Source organism: Balaenoptera physalus, assembly GCF_965194825.1.
Source record: "Balaenoptera physalus genome assembly, chromosome: 6".
Lineage (NCBI taxonomy): Eukaryota > Metazoa > Chordata > Mammalia > Artiodactyla > Balaenopteridae > Balaenoptera > Balaenoptera physalus.
Window position 1 is genome coordinate 105,623,068 of NC_138885.1, and position 17,572 is coordinate 105,640,639.

Sequence of the window (17,572 nt, forward strand, 5' to 3'; positions counted from 1 at the left end):
TTATTAATAGTAATTTCCCATTCTCCCCACCCCATGGGCCAAGGTAACCACTAATCTACTTCTGTCTCTGTAATTTGGCTATACTAGATGTTTCATAGAAATGGAATAATACAATGCATCGTCTTTTGTGACTGGCTTCTTTCACTTAGCATAACATTTTCAAAGTTCACCTAAGTAGTACCATGTATCAGTACTTCATTCCTTTTTGCAGTATGATTTGTAAAAATTTTCTTCCATGCTGTAGCTTGTTTTACCTCTTCCTTGATGGTGTCCTTTGCAGAACAAATGTTTTTAATTTTAATGAAGTCCAATTTATAAAAAGTATTTTCTTTTTTGCTTATGCTTTTGTGTCACTTCTAAGAATCCATTACCTAATCCAAGGTCATGAAGACTTATGCCTATGTTTTCTTCTAATAGTTTTATAGATTTAGCTCTTACATTTAGGTCTCTGATTCATTTTGTATTAATTTTTTTTATATGGTGTGAGTGTGGTCCAACTTCATTCTTTTGTGTATAAATATCCAGTTGTCTCAGCACTATTTGTTGAAAAGTCTATTCTTTCCCCATTGAATTACCTTGGCACTCTTGCTGGAAATCAATTTAACACTGAGCCAATCTTGATTTAACTAGGTGGAAGACTTAAGAAACTCTAGGTCTACACTTAGGTGACTAATAGAAATTCAACTTGATTGTCAGTGCTCCAAATATCCTTAGGTTAATTTGAATCCACATACCACAAGTGAGGAACTGTGTGTCCATGTCAGCCAGAGACAAAGCTCTAATGAAGTGCCCCGGATATTGCTCTTGACTTTGTTCTGTTTAGCATTTTACTGATGATTTGAAGGGGAAACATGTTTACTAAGCTTTCAGAGAACTCAAAGCTTAAAAGAGAGTTATTTAATACTACATGTAATAGAATCAAAATTCAAAATACTCTTCATAGGTCAGAAAACTAGATTAAAATGAACAAAAAGAAGGCAACCTGAGATAAATAGGAACGCTTAATTTCAAAAACTAATTACATAAGTATTGGGTATTAGAGGCTTGCCTGAAGGCTTTAGTTAATAGGATTATAGTTCCTAGATTTGGGGATTGATAGTCCCATGGTACTCTGCATTAGTTCCACCATATGTTCAAGTAGACCTTTATGCAGGCCCTGGAATCCACTTGATACCGTGTAATAACTTGCCAAGAAGCTTATGTAGCTCATAGGTTTTTGACTATTATTTCTGGGCAAGGTACACTAAGGTCTAAGTGCTCCTAATAAGAAACAAGATACACACACACACACATTTCTGTAGACACACAATACACACACACATAAACACACACATACATGTACACTATACACACATATGCACATTTATGTACACATATACTTATGCAGATAGATGGATAGATGGGTTATACAGTTTCTGAAGACACTTTGTTCAACGTTTTCTTTTTGTTCAATAATTATATGTCTAGGATTTCCCTGGTGGTGCAGTGGTTAAGAATCCGCCTGCCAATGCAGGGGACATGAGTTCGATCCCTGGTCCGGGAAGATCCCACATGCCGCAGAACAACTAAGCCCATGCGCCACAACTACTGAGCCTGTGCTCTGGAGCCCGTGAGCCACAACTACTGAGCCCACATGCCACAACTACTGAAGCCCGCACGCCTAGAGCCTATGCTCTGCAACAAGAAAAGCCACTGCAGTGAGAAGCCCATGCACCACAACGAAGAGTAGCTCCCACTCGCCGCAACTAGAGAAAGCCCGTATGCAACAATGAAGACCCAAAATAAATAAATAAATTGCAGACAAAAATAAATAAATAAATTTATTAATTTATTTAAAAAAATTACATGTCTAAAAGTTTTTGGCAAATAGTAGTCCCTCTCTATATATTTCATTTGCTTACTCTTTCTATATATGTACGTGTACAGATTAGGGACAAATATTTTAACCCATATAAAGTTGAAAAAAAGATAAAATAAAAGGCTGTAATTAGAAGTTACTATGAGCCTTAAATTTGTACTCTAAATAAGATTCTGAAAGTAACCAGAGTGTTCTTTCTACCTCTTTCTAATACCACCATTATCCTAATCCTAGGGTAGTTGCTTGGTGGTCCTTTAAGAGTCCTGGAATGAGACCTTGGGCATCCCCTCTGTCGTGTGTCCGTGCCAGTAGCCTCAGCGATCTAAAACTTGGAATAGTTGAAGACCCTACAACTTTAGACAAAGGGTCCAGATTTAGTGTGGTTAAATCTAGCTTTATGTCCCTAATAGGATGTGAAGGGAAAATGCCACCCTGAGCAGCCCTGCTTCTTGTATACTTTGACTTAACTGGAATTCAAGGCTCAATTCTTAGTGTGAAAACATCAGAATAATACTAACAAACTAGAGAACGTTTGCAGAACAGCAAAAGGGTCTGTGAGAGATATGGAAGCATGTCAGATGGGGAACATTTGAAAAAAAAATGAAATGGTCTAGCCTGGAGAAGAAAAGATTAAAGAAGATATGATAGGTATATTCAAACATTAAAGCAGCTTCATGTTTCATAGAGGAATATGTAATTTTTAAAACTTTCTGTTTCTGGACATCAGTACTGGGCACAATGGCTATATTATATTTTTACTCAGACTAATAAAGAACTTTCTAACAACTGCAACCGTATGGCCAAAGAAAGGTCTGCTTGTGAGGGATGAATACAATCTCTGTGTCCTCTAAAGCAAAAATCGGAAGTTAACCTATTGGGGATACTCTGAAAGAGATGGGGAAAAATGATAAGGTAAGATCCCTTTCAAATAGTAATGTTTATGATTCTCGCCATCCATTATTGCCATAAAGCTGTAGGCACTTGACTCTAAACATAGATTTTCTTCTTCGAAATAACTCAAGGGACACAATGATAGCATTACATTCTGCTCTGCCCTAGGATATAGAGATGAGCATTCCTTTTCTCATTCAGCCACAGCCCGTACATATATGGCTTCTCTCCACAATGATATCAAAGCTTATTCATCTTCCCCCAACCCATTTTTTAAAATCAGTTGAACATCTGGTCTTAGTTTTGCATTACGTTCATTGAAGAAAGCACATTCCATTTCATAAAAAATTGAGCAGCCTGGATTAGGTTCACATTTAGTGAAACTTTGTCCTTTTTTTTCCCTTCCATTTATAAGGTGCCTTCTGGTGACCACTTCTTGGAAGCCCGGTGGTCAGTCTACAAACACTGAGTCATGGTGTTAAGTTCTCCACCTCTGCTCCCCCTTCAAAGGAACAAATCAAGCCTATACTTGGGAATATGGGGCCCAAGAGGCTGATGGTAGAAATTGTGTGAGCCAAATACCTGCTTCTTCTTGAAATGTGTTACTGGATGAGAGCAAAATGCCACGGTAGAACATCTATTTTTGAATTATGCCTCAACTGATCTAGACCAACAATGCCATATCTAGTAGTAATGCTTACATCAAAACATTCATATTCTGATATGACCTGTCTCATGTATATCCTGATGGTGAACAGAGTATAAAGAAGAATACATCCATTCTTTCTGGTTCCTAGGCTTATTTCCATTTTAAATAATGAAATCTGTGATTCTAGAGTAATCGAGTACAAATGGTAGTCTACAGGCACACACACACACACACACACACACACACACACACACACCCCTAGCAATTCAGTAAGAGTGTGGCTTTTTTGTTATTATTTTTTAAAATTTGAGATGTCAGGCAGCATGTATCAATAAATTTTAAAATAACTCTTCTAATGTTTTCCTTTCTTTCGTGTACCCTAAACCCTTCTCTCTTAAACATGCTACACAAAATACTAGTTACAAATTAACAGTGGGAAAGCAGAAAATCTACCTATTTTCCAGTGCTGTCATCATGAAAATATAATGAACTGTGTTGTATTGGAGGAACCAATATTGGCACATGCCCTTCAAATGATTTGGTTGAAAGGGGAATGGCCATTTGTCACCCGTCTCCCTCCTTCTACTATCACAAACAAAGCATTGAGTAAGAGACATTTCTACATCTTTCAGTGGATGAAAGGAGGAAAGTTGGCTTGTTCTAGGCAATTAATCGCAAAAATAAGTAAAAGTTTAGATAAAAGGCCCAAATGATTTCCTCTTTCAATCTGAAAACAACCTCTACAGAAATAAGTATTTCCGTAATCCCTAAGGCATGAACCAGAAAGGAGATAATGCTTTGAAATATGGGAGTGTAAATACGCATCATCAGTTTAATGGTTTCTCTTAAAAAAGAAAAATTTTTGAAAATTCTTGGTGAAGTGCAAAGAGACTTGAATTCTCAGCCCAGCACTGGTGATTCCTAGCTCTGTGATATAGAACAGGTTACTTAACCTCACAGAATCTTAGTTTTTTCACCTGTAAAATAGACATTCTAAATGTCACAGCATCGGAATATTGAAAAGGTTCAATAAAATTAACATGTATAAAGTGTTGAGCATAATATTGGACTCTGTAGGTATTTGCCTATCTTCAGCATAGAAATAAGTCTGATAATTTTTTAAAAAGTAAATTGGAATTAATCTCTTATTTTTAAAACATTTTTATGATTGAATTTATCATTTTAAAGGTAGTGTATGCACTTGTGATTCAAAGCAAAAATAATATTGTGTGGTTTTGTGAGTGTATGTATTTATGGGCATATTCACATATTCATACGCACACACATAATTCATTTAATAAGCAGAAAAATAGTGGCACTCAATAATTATTGAAGACCTTCCCTTGAATGTCTTTTAATTTCCTCAAATTATCACATCACAAACTCGACGAGTTGGGACTGTGAAGTGTAAAATTTCATTCCATAAGCTCTCCAGTCTCACTGGAGGCACAGAAAACTCGCATCCTGCTCCTTATGGTGGAGAGCCTTTCCAGGCACCTCCCTCGATAGGATGCATTGGCACTGCTGCAAAGTGGCCATTAGGAAGCTTTCACTTTGCTGACAGGGAGCACATCTGAGTGAGTTTCAGTTTTAATTGATCTCAAACTAGTACATACAATCTAGAAAGCTGGTGAGCTTTCAGCAGGTAACTAGGTGTAGCTTTGTAGAAAGAATGTTGGAATTGGACAGAGCTGGTTTGGGAGACTGGGGGTCTTACTAGTTGTTCAATATTGAAGGTATTGCTTACTTTCTCTGAATTTCCATTCTCTTATCTATCAACAAATGCCAGCCCATTTACCTAAAATAAAAACAATAACTTATCTTTGAACACTTCTCTCCTTGCTGTTTCTGCTTCAACTCCACTGGTCTTCTTTAAGCTCTTTAAATATACTGAGCTCATTTTCCACCTCAGGACCTTTGCACAAGCTTCCCATCAAGTTAAGGACTTCTTGTTTTGGATCAGCTTCAATTTTACCTCTTCATAGAGGCCTTCCCTGACCTTCTCTATGATTTTCTGTCTCATACCACTTGTCATCATTTACAAGTGTTTCATTTATTTGGTTTAGTTGTAATTTGCTCAGCTGCTTTACTGAAATATAGATTCATTGAGGGATCTGTCTTGCTCACCACCATATTCTGAGGGTCCAGTAAAGTGCCTGATAGGGTTCAGCAAAAGGTGTTGCACGAATAAATTAGCATTTGCAGAGTTGTTGAACAAATTAAATAATTTATAACATAGTCTACCTTCTCAATAAAGTAAATCTTTAAAAAAAATAATCTTCAGAGGCACAGTTGGCACAAGATGCATCTAGTTCAAATGTTAAAGTAGCTTTACTTGGGCTGTAAAAGCAAAGTACGCCAGGGCCACTGTCTGTGTGGAGTCCAAGTCTTTGCTGACCCCCTGAAGGGCCAACTTCTAGAGGAAAATCCCCCTTACACAGACATGATGTCTCCCACTAAAGATATTCCTAGCTTTAGAAGCATCAGCAGCAATTTTCAAAGCTTTCATTTCCTAGATACCAGTAAAAACTTGAGCATTTACTCAAAGATAACATTTTCTTCACCCCACTTAGAGCACGGCAAAGTTGTCATTACAAATCTGGTCATGCATTCCTTACACAAGTTCGAAATACGCGGGCTTTTCTTTTCACTTTCTTCTTAGAGCAAAAGAAATCCATTTCAATGAGCCTTGTCTGTATTTTAAATAAAAAAAAATGACTGTAATTTAAAACCCATTGGAAAACGTTAGCTAAGCTATTGAAGGATGCTTCTACTCTATTTTTCCAATTGATGACTTCAGTCCAGGTGTCTTTAAATGAATCCAAGCTGATTATTGGAGAAAGGAGGGTTTCCTTCTTAAAATCGGAAAAAAAAGCCAGTGAAAACTAATGATCTAACAACAAACAACTGCCAATTCTGTGTCACTGAGTCCTCTTCTGTTGGGAAGTGTTTGGATTTCATTAAGCTTCTAAGTACCACAGGCTGATTTATTATTTTCATTTTTATTTTCTTAGTGGGTTGTCATGAAACTTCACATCATTAATATGAAGAATAAAGTGCCAAATAAGCCATAATTTCCTAGATGAGTATAGTAATGATGATAATAATAATCACTGAAGGCTCTCACATTTATTTATACCAACAGAACTCCAAGATGGTACAAAAATCATCCTTCAGAATATTTAATCACCTCCTTCCTACTTCATCTTCCCATCTTTGCTCGTCTGATCTCTTGCAGCTTTTTTTTTTTTTTTTCTCGTGATACCCAACCCACATCTAATATCTAGGCTTGGCCTTCTTTCTAACATTGTTCACATCCTTACATTACTTTCCATTTTTTTTGATGGGAGTTTTCTGTGCAGTATTTATTATGCCATCTCTAAGGATACCATCATAAAAATCACAAATAACTTCTGAGAGGGCATTAAATAAAGTTACACAGAGAAAATAAAATAAATTTCCTTATTTCAGGATGCTGGTCAAAATGGAAAGTTTTAAATAGTACTTGAGTTTTTGTATGTTTTCTCTAATTAAGAAAGTTATTCCCTCCTATGTGTCTTCAATTAATATGTGCTACTAGTTCTTCAAATGTCCATACCCTGATGTTAGTATATGCCTACTTTCTTAGTGATGAAAGATGTTAAATTAAATTATTACATGGTTTGGGGGAAATCCTGTGTAAAGTCGTTTTACCCAATGAATAAAGACCCCAAGGGAAATGTGCTGTGCCCAGTAATCTGAACAGCCTAGCTAATTAGAACCTCAAGTCTCAGGAGTTGAAACACTTAGATTATGTTTTTGGGGTTCTGTTTTAGGTATGCAACAAGATTACAAATATTAGATAGACTACTGCAGAGAATATTGAAACATAAATTCACGGAGTTTTCAATCCTTCATCAGGAAGGGCTATCTGATTCAGGTGAATGTCTAAGCAAGTATTTTTCTAAATTTTTTTGAAACTATGGCCCAAAGTAAGAAATCGATATTATATAGACCCCAATATACACAAGCACATACATCATGGCTAAAACTAAGTTTTCATGAAATAATACCCTCATTGTATATGAGAGGTGAGTGTGCTTGTCGTGTTCAAGGTGTAATAAAGGGTCAATGTTGTTGAAGCAGAGTGAAGGAAGGGGGTAGAAGATGAGCTCAGTGGTCACAGAAGGTAGGCCATTCTAAGCGTGTGATGGGAAGCTTCTGAGGGATTTCGGTGGAGGAGGGACATAGTATGACTTAGTTTCAACAGGATCATCCTGACTGCTGGGTTATGAATAGATTGTAAGGGACCAAGTATGGAAGCTGAAGACCAGCTACGAGGCTATTCTGATAATGCAGGTGAAGAACGATGGAGGTGGGACCAGGGCAGTAGTGATGAAATAGGTAAAAACAAAACTGAACAAAACAGTTCATTTCTGGATATACTGTGAAGGTAGAGGTGCCTTGTGAAACTGGATATGTGATGTGAGAGAAAAGCATAACAATGAGGATGACTCCCAAGTTTAACCTGAGCAACTTGAAAGGTGGGGGTGCTATTTACAGAGGTTGGAAAGATAAAAGATGAGCATATTGAGAGGAAGAACACATTTGAGGTTAAGTTCGAGCTTCTTACTGGATATCCAAGTAAAGACATCTGATTGGAGGCTGGAAATAGCAGTCCCAGATTCATGAGATAGGACCTGGCTGGGTGTATATTTTCGGGGGTTGTCAAAGTATGTTGATATTTATAGAACTGGGACTAAGAATCCCCAGTAGCCAAAGGAGTAAACATTGACTAAAAAAAAAAAGAGATCTTAGTTTGAGTTCTCCTGAAAGCAACCCTAAGACAAGGACTGTAATGAATACAATTTACCTGGGAGGTCAGAGCCCAGAAAGCACAGGCAAGGAGGTGGGGAAAGTGAAACAAAGAAAGGAGAAAAACCAATTAAAGGAACAAAGGGAGTGTTTATAAGGTGGAGTTCAATTCCACAGGGGATCCTCTGAGGGACACATTTCAGAATTGTCCTACCAAGAAATGGGAATCTGTAATATTTATCTCTCAATTCCTGTCTTCATTAGTTGAGGACTGCTTCTGAGGGTGTTGAGTCCTTGGCTCTTTGAGGCCCAAGGAGCTGGAGAAAGTCCTTAGGCAAAGAAGCAGAGAGATGGACCCAAGGACATGGGAATGGTACCAAGCACTGGTTATTAGATTTTGCATCATAGAATTTGAGAACCCTTTCATTGCAGTAGGCCAGGATGGAAGCTTAATAGAATTAGGTTCAAGAGGAAGAGAAAAGTTGGAAGCAACTAATTTGGAGAAGTGTTGCTCTAAAGAGGGGCAAGGGAGAAGGAGGCTGGAGAGGTACCAGGATGTTCTTACTGTGAAATTCATAATAGGGTGGAATGAAAAGGTGATATCTGATAGATGTGTTTGAGATTACTGGCATCATTCAGAGGAAGGACCCATTGGTTTGGCAGTGTCAAAGTTGAGTGAGTCTACATTTAGGGTCTATGGCTATTGGCCTTGCATGAGTCCCATTGATGACCTTGTCTCTCCCTAAACCTAGAGGATGAATAGGTTCAGAATCATATTTAAAACTACTCTTAAAGGGACTTCCCTGGGGGGCCAGTAGTTAAGACTTTGCCTTCCAATGCAGGGGGTGTGGGTTCGATCCCTGGTTGGGGAGCTAAGATCCCACATGCCTTGCAGCCAAAAAACCAAAACATAAAATAGAAGCAGTATTGTAACAAATTCAATAAGGACTTTAAAAATGGTCCACATCAAAAAGATCTTTAAAAATAAATACAAAAAACTACTCTTAAAGATTTTATTTTCCAAAAAATGTCATGTTAAGGTGTAGTAACTCAAGAGTTTGAATAACAGTGGTTGTGTTTATAAACTAACTTAGCAAAGATTTTTCAGGATATATTAAAAAGAACACAGAGCATTTCATATGAACTTAAAAATAAAACCACTGTGGTATGTGTACATGTGTACATATGTGTGTGCATGTCTGTGTGTGAAAGCACAATTTCAAATAGAGTTAAATAAATTCTGAAAGGCATTTAGTATGATTAACCTTTGTATTCCCCCATCATCTCTGTTTTCCATGTCTGTTAATTGACTTTACAGGTTAACTGTCTCTGTTGACTCTGAAGTTCCTTGACAACAATTTGAGATACCAGAAATAAATTCTGCTCACCAGCCCTTGATGAGAAGGCGGCATTGACACGTGGTTGTTTATGTTGTAGAACAAATGGGAAGTGGTGGCATTACAAATCTTATAGATTGGAACAGAATTGTTATGAGCTGGTGCAAAACGTAAAAGGAGAAAAAATGGTTCAGAAGAAAAGCAAAGCCAAGACACTCTTCATTTAAAACCTATGCTCCATGTAGTTTTCCCTTTTATACTGTATTTGAATGAGGAACTGTTATAATAAGTTTGTTTCATAAACACCTAGGTGTTTATGAAAGACAATAGCTATGTCCTACTTTCAAATGCCATTTACAGAGAATTTTCAGATATACATACAGATAGTGTTTAACACCAAGCATAGTCTAACAAGGTGATTCGAGTTCTCCTTTGGAACATAATCACAAAGATGCGTCGATTCGCTGTTTAGTTTGAGATCTAATGGAACTAGTTATGCAGAAAAAATACAACAACAAAATCGAAGCTATGGGCACGCCACAAATGAGTGCCTTCCCGTATAATGTTTATATTAAAACTTAAACATTAGCCAGATCCAGATGTTAGACACCAGCCTCTGTGTACGTCTGTGTAAAACGAGTTGGAATGGCGTAAGAAAAATAGCAGCCATTTTCAGAAATCAAATCACTGTGAGGGGTTATAAGAAACAGTGTATTCATTTAAAAGCCAATTCCGTTTTCCTTTAAAAATATTTTGGTAGTACAGAAGCTAATTGTTCCCTCTGGGTGGTTGAAGGGTCCCCTTTTAAAAGTCTAACTTGCATTTACCATCTTGTCTAGTTGTACCTGCTCCAAGGACCATGCAGGTGATGCGCATGCGTGAGGTCAGCTGGCGGGAGCGCACACGCTGAGCTTATATAAGTCTGGGGACACGCTGAGCTTATATAAGTCTGGGGACAGGCGGCTCCCCTTTCCTCTGCTGGTGTCAAGAGGGCAGCCACTACCCAGCTCCAGGTGATTTCTTCCAAGAGGGGATACACAATTTCTCATTTTTTAAAGAGACACTCCTCTCCCCCTGTTCATATTTGGATTTTCATGTGAAATACCTTCATTTTAAATATGGTTCAATTCTTAAAAGACATTTTGCAGTCCACACAAACCAAGTTTGAAGAGCAGATTTCAGCCACAGGCAGCCAGCCAGTTTGCAAACTGCACTATGCGGGCAACATAGAGGCAACACAACAAGCTCTGGGCAGGATTTCTGTGAACTGCAATAGATTTTTTTTTTTTTTTTGGCAGCACCCCACCACATGTAGGGTCTTAGTTCCCCGCCCAGGGATTGAATCCGCGCCCGCTGCAGTGGAAGCGCGGAGTCTTAACCACTGGACTGCCAGGGAAGTCCCTGCCATAGATTCTTAAATGTTCAGAAGGCATTCTTTGTCAGCAGGGTTAGGAAAAAATAATTAGAGGTTAATTAAAAATCGCACATGTAAAGGCCTGGGGAAGAACACAAGGGAATCTTCTGGGGGTGCTGGTAATATTCCGGATCTTGGTGATCTGGGCAGGGACATGAGTGTATCCATCAAGCTACACATTTAAGATTCATGCACTTCATACATGACTGTATATATAGATGTGTGTGCGTGTGTGTATATATATCTCAACCAACAAACTACTAAATTTAGAAATTTAAAATAATGAAATGGATTATTATTTATTTACTCTGTGTAGGAGTAGACAGGGCAATGACCTCTTCCTTGGGGTGTGCAGCTGAGACAAAGCAAGTTAAAGCCCACTGTGTTATATTTAGTGGAAAAAAGACTTCATAAAACAAAAAGGTGAAAACTAGTCCTATCTACTCCCCACCTCCATCCCCACCAGTATCTTTCCATCCCAGGCTAGTAGGCTTCTCCTAAGTAGAGGCTCATTTGGGACAGGCTTCATTAAATTTTTCTCATGAGTCACAGTGGACCGGCGATATGATTGAGTGAAAGGTCCACTCAGGCAAAGGCTACAGATTCCTTTAATGAAGGTAAAATGTACATCTGATTCCACACACTTGTCTGCAAGAACTGAGGGGGGTAAGCTTCCCAAGCCTGAGTGTCCTTATGAAACTGGTATAGATGCTTCAGCCCCATCAAATAAGCATCCCATCTGGTCCATTAAGACACTTCTTTGTCGTCCTCTTTCAGAGTGGAGGTGGACTGTGGAATCAGTAGATGCTCTGACCACATGCTTGTCTTTTCATCAGGTGCAAGCACCTGGTGTCAGCCCCAGCACATTCCCAAGGGCATATCTCAAGACTAGGAGGAAATTTTGCTAGGTCCCATTTCCAGGCATCTCATTGCCCTACCTGGCTCAAGCTTCAGGTCCACTGGGGTCTATGATTGCAACTTTAGCTCAGCCAACATTCATGAGTCCCTGTGGGGCACACAAACACGAGGGAACCATAATCCTCGCTGTATTAGTTGCTTAGGGCTGTCATAACAAAGTGCCACAAACCAGATGGTAGCTTAGAACAACAGGAATTTATTGCCTCACAGTTCTGGAGGCCAGAAGTCTGAAATCAAGGTTTCTGTAGGCCCATGCTCCCTCTGAAGATGCTAGGGGAAACAATCTCTTCCAGGTTTCTCTCCCAGCTTCTGGTAGTTCATTGGCTTGTGGTAGCATAACTCCAGTCTACACATGGCATCCTTGCTGAATGCATGTCTATATTCAAATTTCTCCCTTTTTTTTAAGAACACCTGTCATATCGGATTAAAGGCCCACCCTAACCCAGAATGACCTCATCTGAACTAGTTACATCTGCAATGACCGTATTTTCAAATAAGGTCACATTCTGAGGGGTTAGGACTTCAATATGAATATGAATTTGGGTTGGGTGATGCAATTCAACCTATAACACTTGCCCTCCAAGGGTTTATGGTCCAGTTATGGAGAGAGGCATATACGTTACTAGTTACTAGGATGAAATCATACTGGAATTTGTTCCCATAGCAAGGATTTTTCTACTGATATCTACCTATCAACTGTTTCACAATTTGTCAGCATGGTAATAAAGTTGGTTTATAGACATGTCAGTATTGTACACATATTTCAACCATGACAAAAAGGTGAATAACAATACTACTCTAGAGAAATATTATGTGATTTTAGTACGAGGCAAAAAGTCAAAAGGCTCAATAATGGATTCCATTAAAGTAAGGCAGAGGGAAATAAAAGTGATATTGATGAAGGCATTGCATTTCATTTTATCACAGCCAAGAGAGCAGAACATTTAACCACTTAAACTGTGTCTACATGACAGGGCAGAATGGGACTTTGGTGATTATCTGGTTAATCTAATCAGCTTGGACATCCATTTGGATAATTCAAGCTCCAAGTGAACAGGGCAGGCAGAAAGAATTATGTAGAACATTAATCTAAAAATGGGGTTCAAAGAAGGGGGCTTAGAAAGTAGAGGTCAGTAAAGATGGTTTTGAGACTTTTCTCCTGGATTTTTCAAGCTGATAATGATCATCACAGACATGTAAACATCAAAAAAAGATTTAGATAAAGTTCAAAAGGTAAAATAGAGAATTCCAGCTACGGTGGAGGAGCCTTACCAGGGCCATTGCAGTGAATCCTGCATCTGCAGCTGTGAACGTTGGGCACATTATTTAACTTGCTCCATTACTGACGGCTTTCTACTAAGATGGAATCAAGTAGTGCCTCATCCAAATGCTACTTTGTGTTCTATAGACATATTTCCTCCGGTATATTTTGTTGTACACTTTCTTGCCACTTGTGCTCAAATAATAAAATATCATGAAATTTGTACCTGGTGAGGGGGGTGTCACCTCAGGTTTTTTTATCTCATACAAAAGTATCAAAGCAAAGTTGTTTTTCAAACACTTTTTCCTTCCATACTGTTATTTTCTCTTATATGTACTACTTTAAAACACATACCAGTCTGATGATGTCAGTCCTTTGCTGAAAAAGCTTTCATGGCTTCCCATTGCCCTTGGAGCCAAGTCCAAACTCTGAAACACAATCTGCAAAGTCCCGTAGGATCTGACCCCAGTTCACTTGTCTAGTCATCAGGAATGTTTTGTTTTTATTCTTTCAGGTCCCCAAATATCTAAAGCTCTTTTTTAACTCTGAGCATTTGTCCCCGCTGTTCCCTCTACTTCTGTATTTCCTCATCGCTGTCTGGTTAGCCCTTACTCATCCGGCAGTCTCAGTATAGATGTCACTTGTTCCAGGAGACAGCTCCAATCCCCAAGTCCACATGCCTCTCCCTTTCTTCTTGGCATCTGGCACGTCCTCATTTTGTAGCATTTACCACACTGTGACGTAATTGCCTGCTAACGTGTGTGTATTCACCCATACGCTATAATTTTTCCTAAGGACAGCCACTGATTTTTTCTTGTTCAATATTGTATTCTCAATGCCTTGTAGACTAAGTTGGTACTAGATAGTGTTTTGAACAAATGAATAAACAAATGAAGGAAAAAACAAATATACTGTCTCTAATATCTCTGGAAGATGAGTAACTACTAACAATTATGTTAAATACTCTTTCTGTTCAAAAACAAGTAAAAATTATTGATAGTAATGAAGGTCAGAAGAGTGGTTACCTTTGGGAGCACTAACTGGGAAGAGGCACAAGAGGAAGTCCAGAGGAACAGAAAATTTTCCCTATCTTGATCTTGATATTAGTTTCATGGGCTTCTGCATATGTACAAATTCACTGAGCTGTGCACTTAGGATCTACACACTTCGTTGCATAAGTTAATAAAAAGAAAAAAATTTTTTTAACTATTTTTATCTCACTCTAATGCCAAGGATATATTTTAACTTATATTAGCTCAAGAAAGTCTGGGTTCTGGTTCCAAAGGTAGTCTTGTAATTCTGTTTAAGACTGCAACTGTTTGATAAGATTGCCCCAAACTTCTGAACACAGGTAGGGTGGGCCAATGAAGATTTTTACTTCTACCTCTGGAGCCCAGAGCAATTTCAAACCAGCTAAGGGGCTAGGGTTGGTCTTGTCTAAGCATCATTTGGGAATCAGCTCTCTTCCAGGCCTTCCAATCACATGAAATCCACTCTATCCTGGTTCTCACCCCATAAGCACCAACCTTATTGCACTTCCAAAACCTCTTTTCAAATGGTTCTCAGCAAATGCAGAAATCGTTCTTGTCATTAGTCACCCCAAACTGAAGCCACCTCCAACAGTAATGGAAGATCCCCTCTGACCCATCATGGAATTCCCCAGTTCTCAAACTGACTTCCTCAAGGGGACTTCCAATGAACTCAGCAGAATTCTTGCATAATTAAGCCATCATTCCAGCATATCATCATTCAAGAAATTATTCCATACTTTGAGGGGAATGGAATTAATTTTCCTCTTTTAAACTGATTTAAATTTGTATGCATGTTCATAGAATTCTCGAATTACCTTCATTTATGGTTACATTTGCTCCACATATAACCATTAAAATTTTTGCAGATATACTCTTTATTCATTCTGGTGCCATGTTTGAGACCAATTATAACATTTCTAAATCAACTATATTCTAACCTTTCTCCCTCATCAAACTAATCTTTATTTTCTGTACTTCAACCTTGCAGTGCTTAAAATCCTGTCTGTGTCTTCAGCCTTTTGGAGGGTTAAATAGGCTATGCAAATTGAGTGCAAATTGCCTTTGCATATTGGTCTACATCGTTTTTCTGGCTTTGTTGCATCCAGCAGTTATTCAGTCTGGAATAATGGTCAGAATCAAGTGCAAACTTGTAGTTGTCTTTGACTGAGGAATATTTATTATTGTTATTAGATGATGTACAAGCTATTGGTGCACTATTTATGGAGTCAGGAGCCCACTTCTCTCTGAAGATTTTATCTTTTAAAGGGCACATACAATTTTTAGACTTGCATTTCAGCCTCATAAATACACATATAGTTGCATACAGTTAACACAGATCATCCATCTTGAGTTTCTTTTGGTTCAAGAAGCCATGGAACTAAATCCCATACAACCTACATAAGCCTGTGTATTTAAATCAACTTTAATGGGGGAAAAAATGTTCAACTACTTACTAATTTAGGACAAGAAAATATTGTAACTTGAATTTAAAAATATTTTCAACAAAGTTATATACCCTCAGAAAAGTGAGCTAGCTGTAGCCTTTTTCAGCTCTACGTGTATTAAATATATTAAACATTTTTCAGAAGTTTCTAAAGTCTAATTTGAAGCCATGTCAATGAAGATTTTTAATTCTAACGTTTGCAAACCAGGACATAAAAGAATACTTACTGCAAGCTCTCTATTTACAGAAATATGAACATAACATACATTCACAATATAAGATCAGCATTGGACAATGTAGGTACATAAGAAACTACTCCAGAATTTAATAACGTTTTTGCTGTAGTAATGATTTTCTCTCTCTCTTTTTTTTTTTTTTTCCATTGCTCTGTCCCCCCTTCACTATTCAAGCACATAGCCCAGTTCTGTATTCATAAGGCCAGGGAAAAGCAAGACTGGGTGGGAAATAGAAACAGCCTAAAAATCTCTAGCTTTTATGTTTTCAACTGGTTGAATCCTTTAAGGAGCTCCTGCCACATGTTTGGGACACAAACATCACTTAAAGAGGGATTCCCTCTGAGGGAAAAACATCAAGATTATGTGAAAAAGGAATCCTTCCCCCAGATATCAGTCAGCGTCCTGTGAGGAACACCTAAATCTCACCGGCATTTCAACAGAGTGGGTTTAATTTCGGAAGTTGACTCTCCAAGTGCCAAAGGGCTAAGAGACCAAGAGGGAGCCTCTGAGGTAAGGCTCTGGAGGCAATAACAATATGGAACGGGGACCACTGGGCTGCTTTAGGGGAGGGCCTCCCTGAGGAGGGGCTCAGACCTGGGAAGATGGGGCACCGCCCAGCTACTGTTGGCTATCATGAGGGGCCCGAGGGGCAGGTTCTGGAAGTGCTGACAGAGGCTGGGGCTGAGGCCTGAGCCAACTGCCGCTGGTGGGACACAACCCCTGTCCTGGGCAGCATTGACAGGACCGGCCGTGCACAGGGATGAAGCCACTTCTCCTTTCCCGCCCCCTGCCTTCTCCTCTGCTGCTGCCAACTGGCAGGATGAGCAGAAGGGCTGCTGCCAAAGGAGTCTGGGAAATACAGTGTCCAGAATCCCAGTCCCAGCATCTCAGAGCAGGGTGTAAACACGGTGAATATGGAGCTGAGAGGCAATAGGTAAATGACCAGCATATTCCTGGACCTGAAAAAAAAGGTACCACTGGATTTAAAAGAGAAGAAATTGGGAGTTGATAAGAGCTAGAATTTGGTGGGTCTTGGGATGGTGTTTCCTAGGCAGAAGCATAGAAACTGAAGAGGAAGAAAGCTAACAGGGACAAGAAATGTCTTAGCAGAGACATACGTAGATGATTACTTGATGATCACTTGCCCTCTCGCATACCCGATGCAGCGTCACCCTTAACCCCTGTCAAATTAGATACACCCCCAGAAAGAGGAGGTGTGCTCGAGTGGATCAAGCTGAAATTTTGCTTCCCAGGCAGAGCAGGACTTGATATAGAAATTAATTTGAGCCTTAGAAAAATGAAGAAAGTGAGTATTTTAAGTATGTCTGAATTTGTGGACTAATAGTTATACCCTCTATAATATATTTTCAATTGTGTAAAAACCGCAGACACGGGAAAAATGTTGGAAGGTTAACACCAATTATTTTTGCAATTATTGTTTGCAGTTATTATTTTTCGAGTCTAGCATTACAGCTGTTTTTTTTTTTCTTCTTTATATCTCATTATTTTCCTAATTGCTTTCCACAATAAACTTGTATCACTTTTCCAATACAAACTATTTTTTAAAAGCTTGTTGATATAAATGTTATATTGTGACATTATATCATGCCTCAACTACATTTCTGAATTGTCCTGATAAAAAGTCTAAATTTCCCTTTTATTCTCACATTTTGTGTTAGGAAGATTAGAAACTAGCAGATTTTGTGAGTTCCATTCCTTGATGTGTCCTTCTAAACCTC

General features: G+C 38.6%; 1 long non-coding RNA gene across 1 annotated transcript; it reads right to left on the minus strand.

The window, feature by feature from the left end:
- Nucleotides 1-5,435: 5,435 nt before the first annotated feature.
- LOC309663511 lies at nt 5,436-10,939 on the minus strand. The gene is made up of 2 exons (XR_014265331.1): nt 6,727-10,939; nt 5,436-6,520 (listed from the first exon to the last, which is right to left on the minus strand). It is a non-coding gene; the product is annotated as an uncharacterized lncRNA (long non-coding RNA).
- Between the last annotated feature and the right edge of the window lie 6,633 nt (nt 10,940-17,572).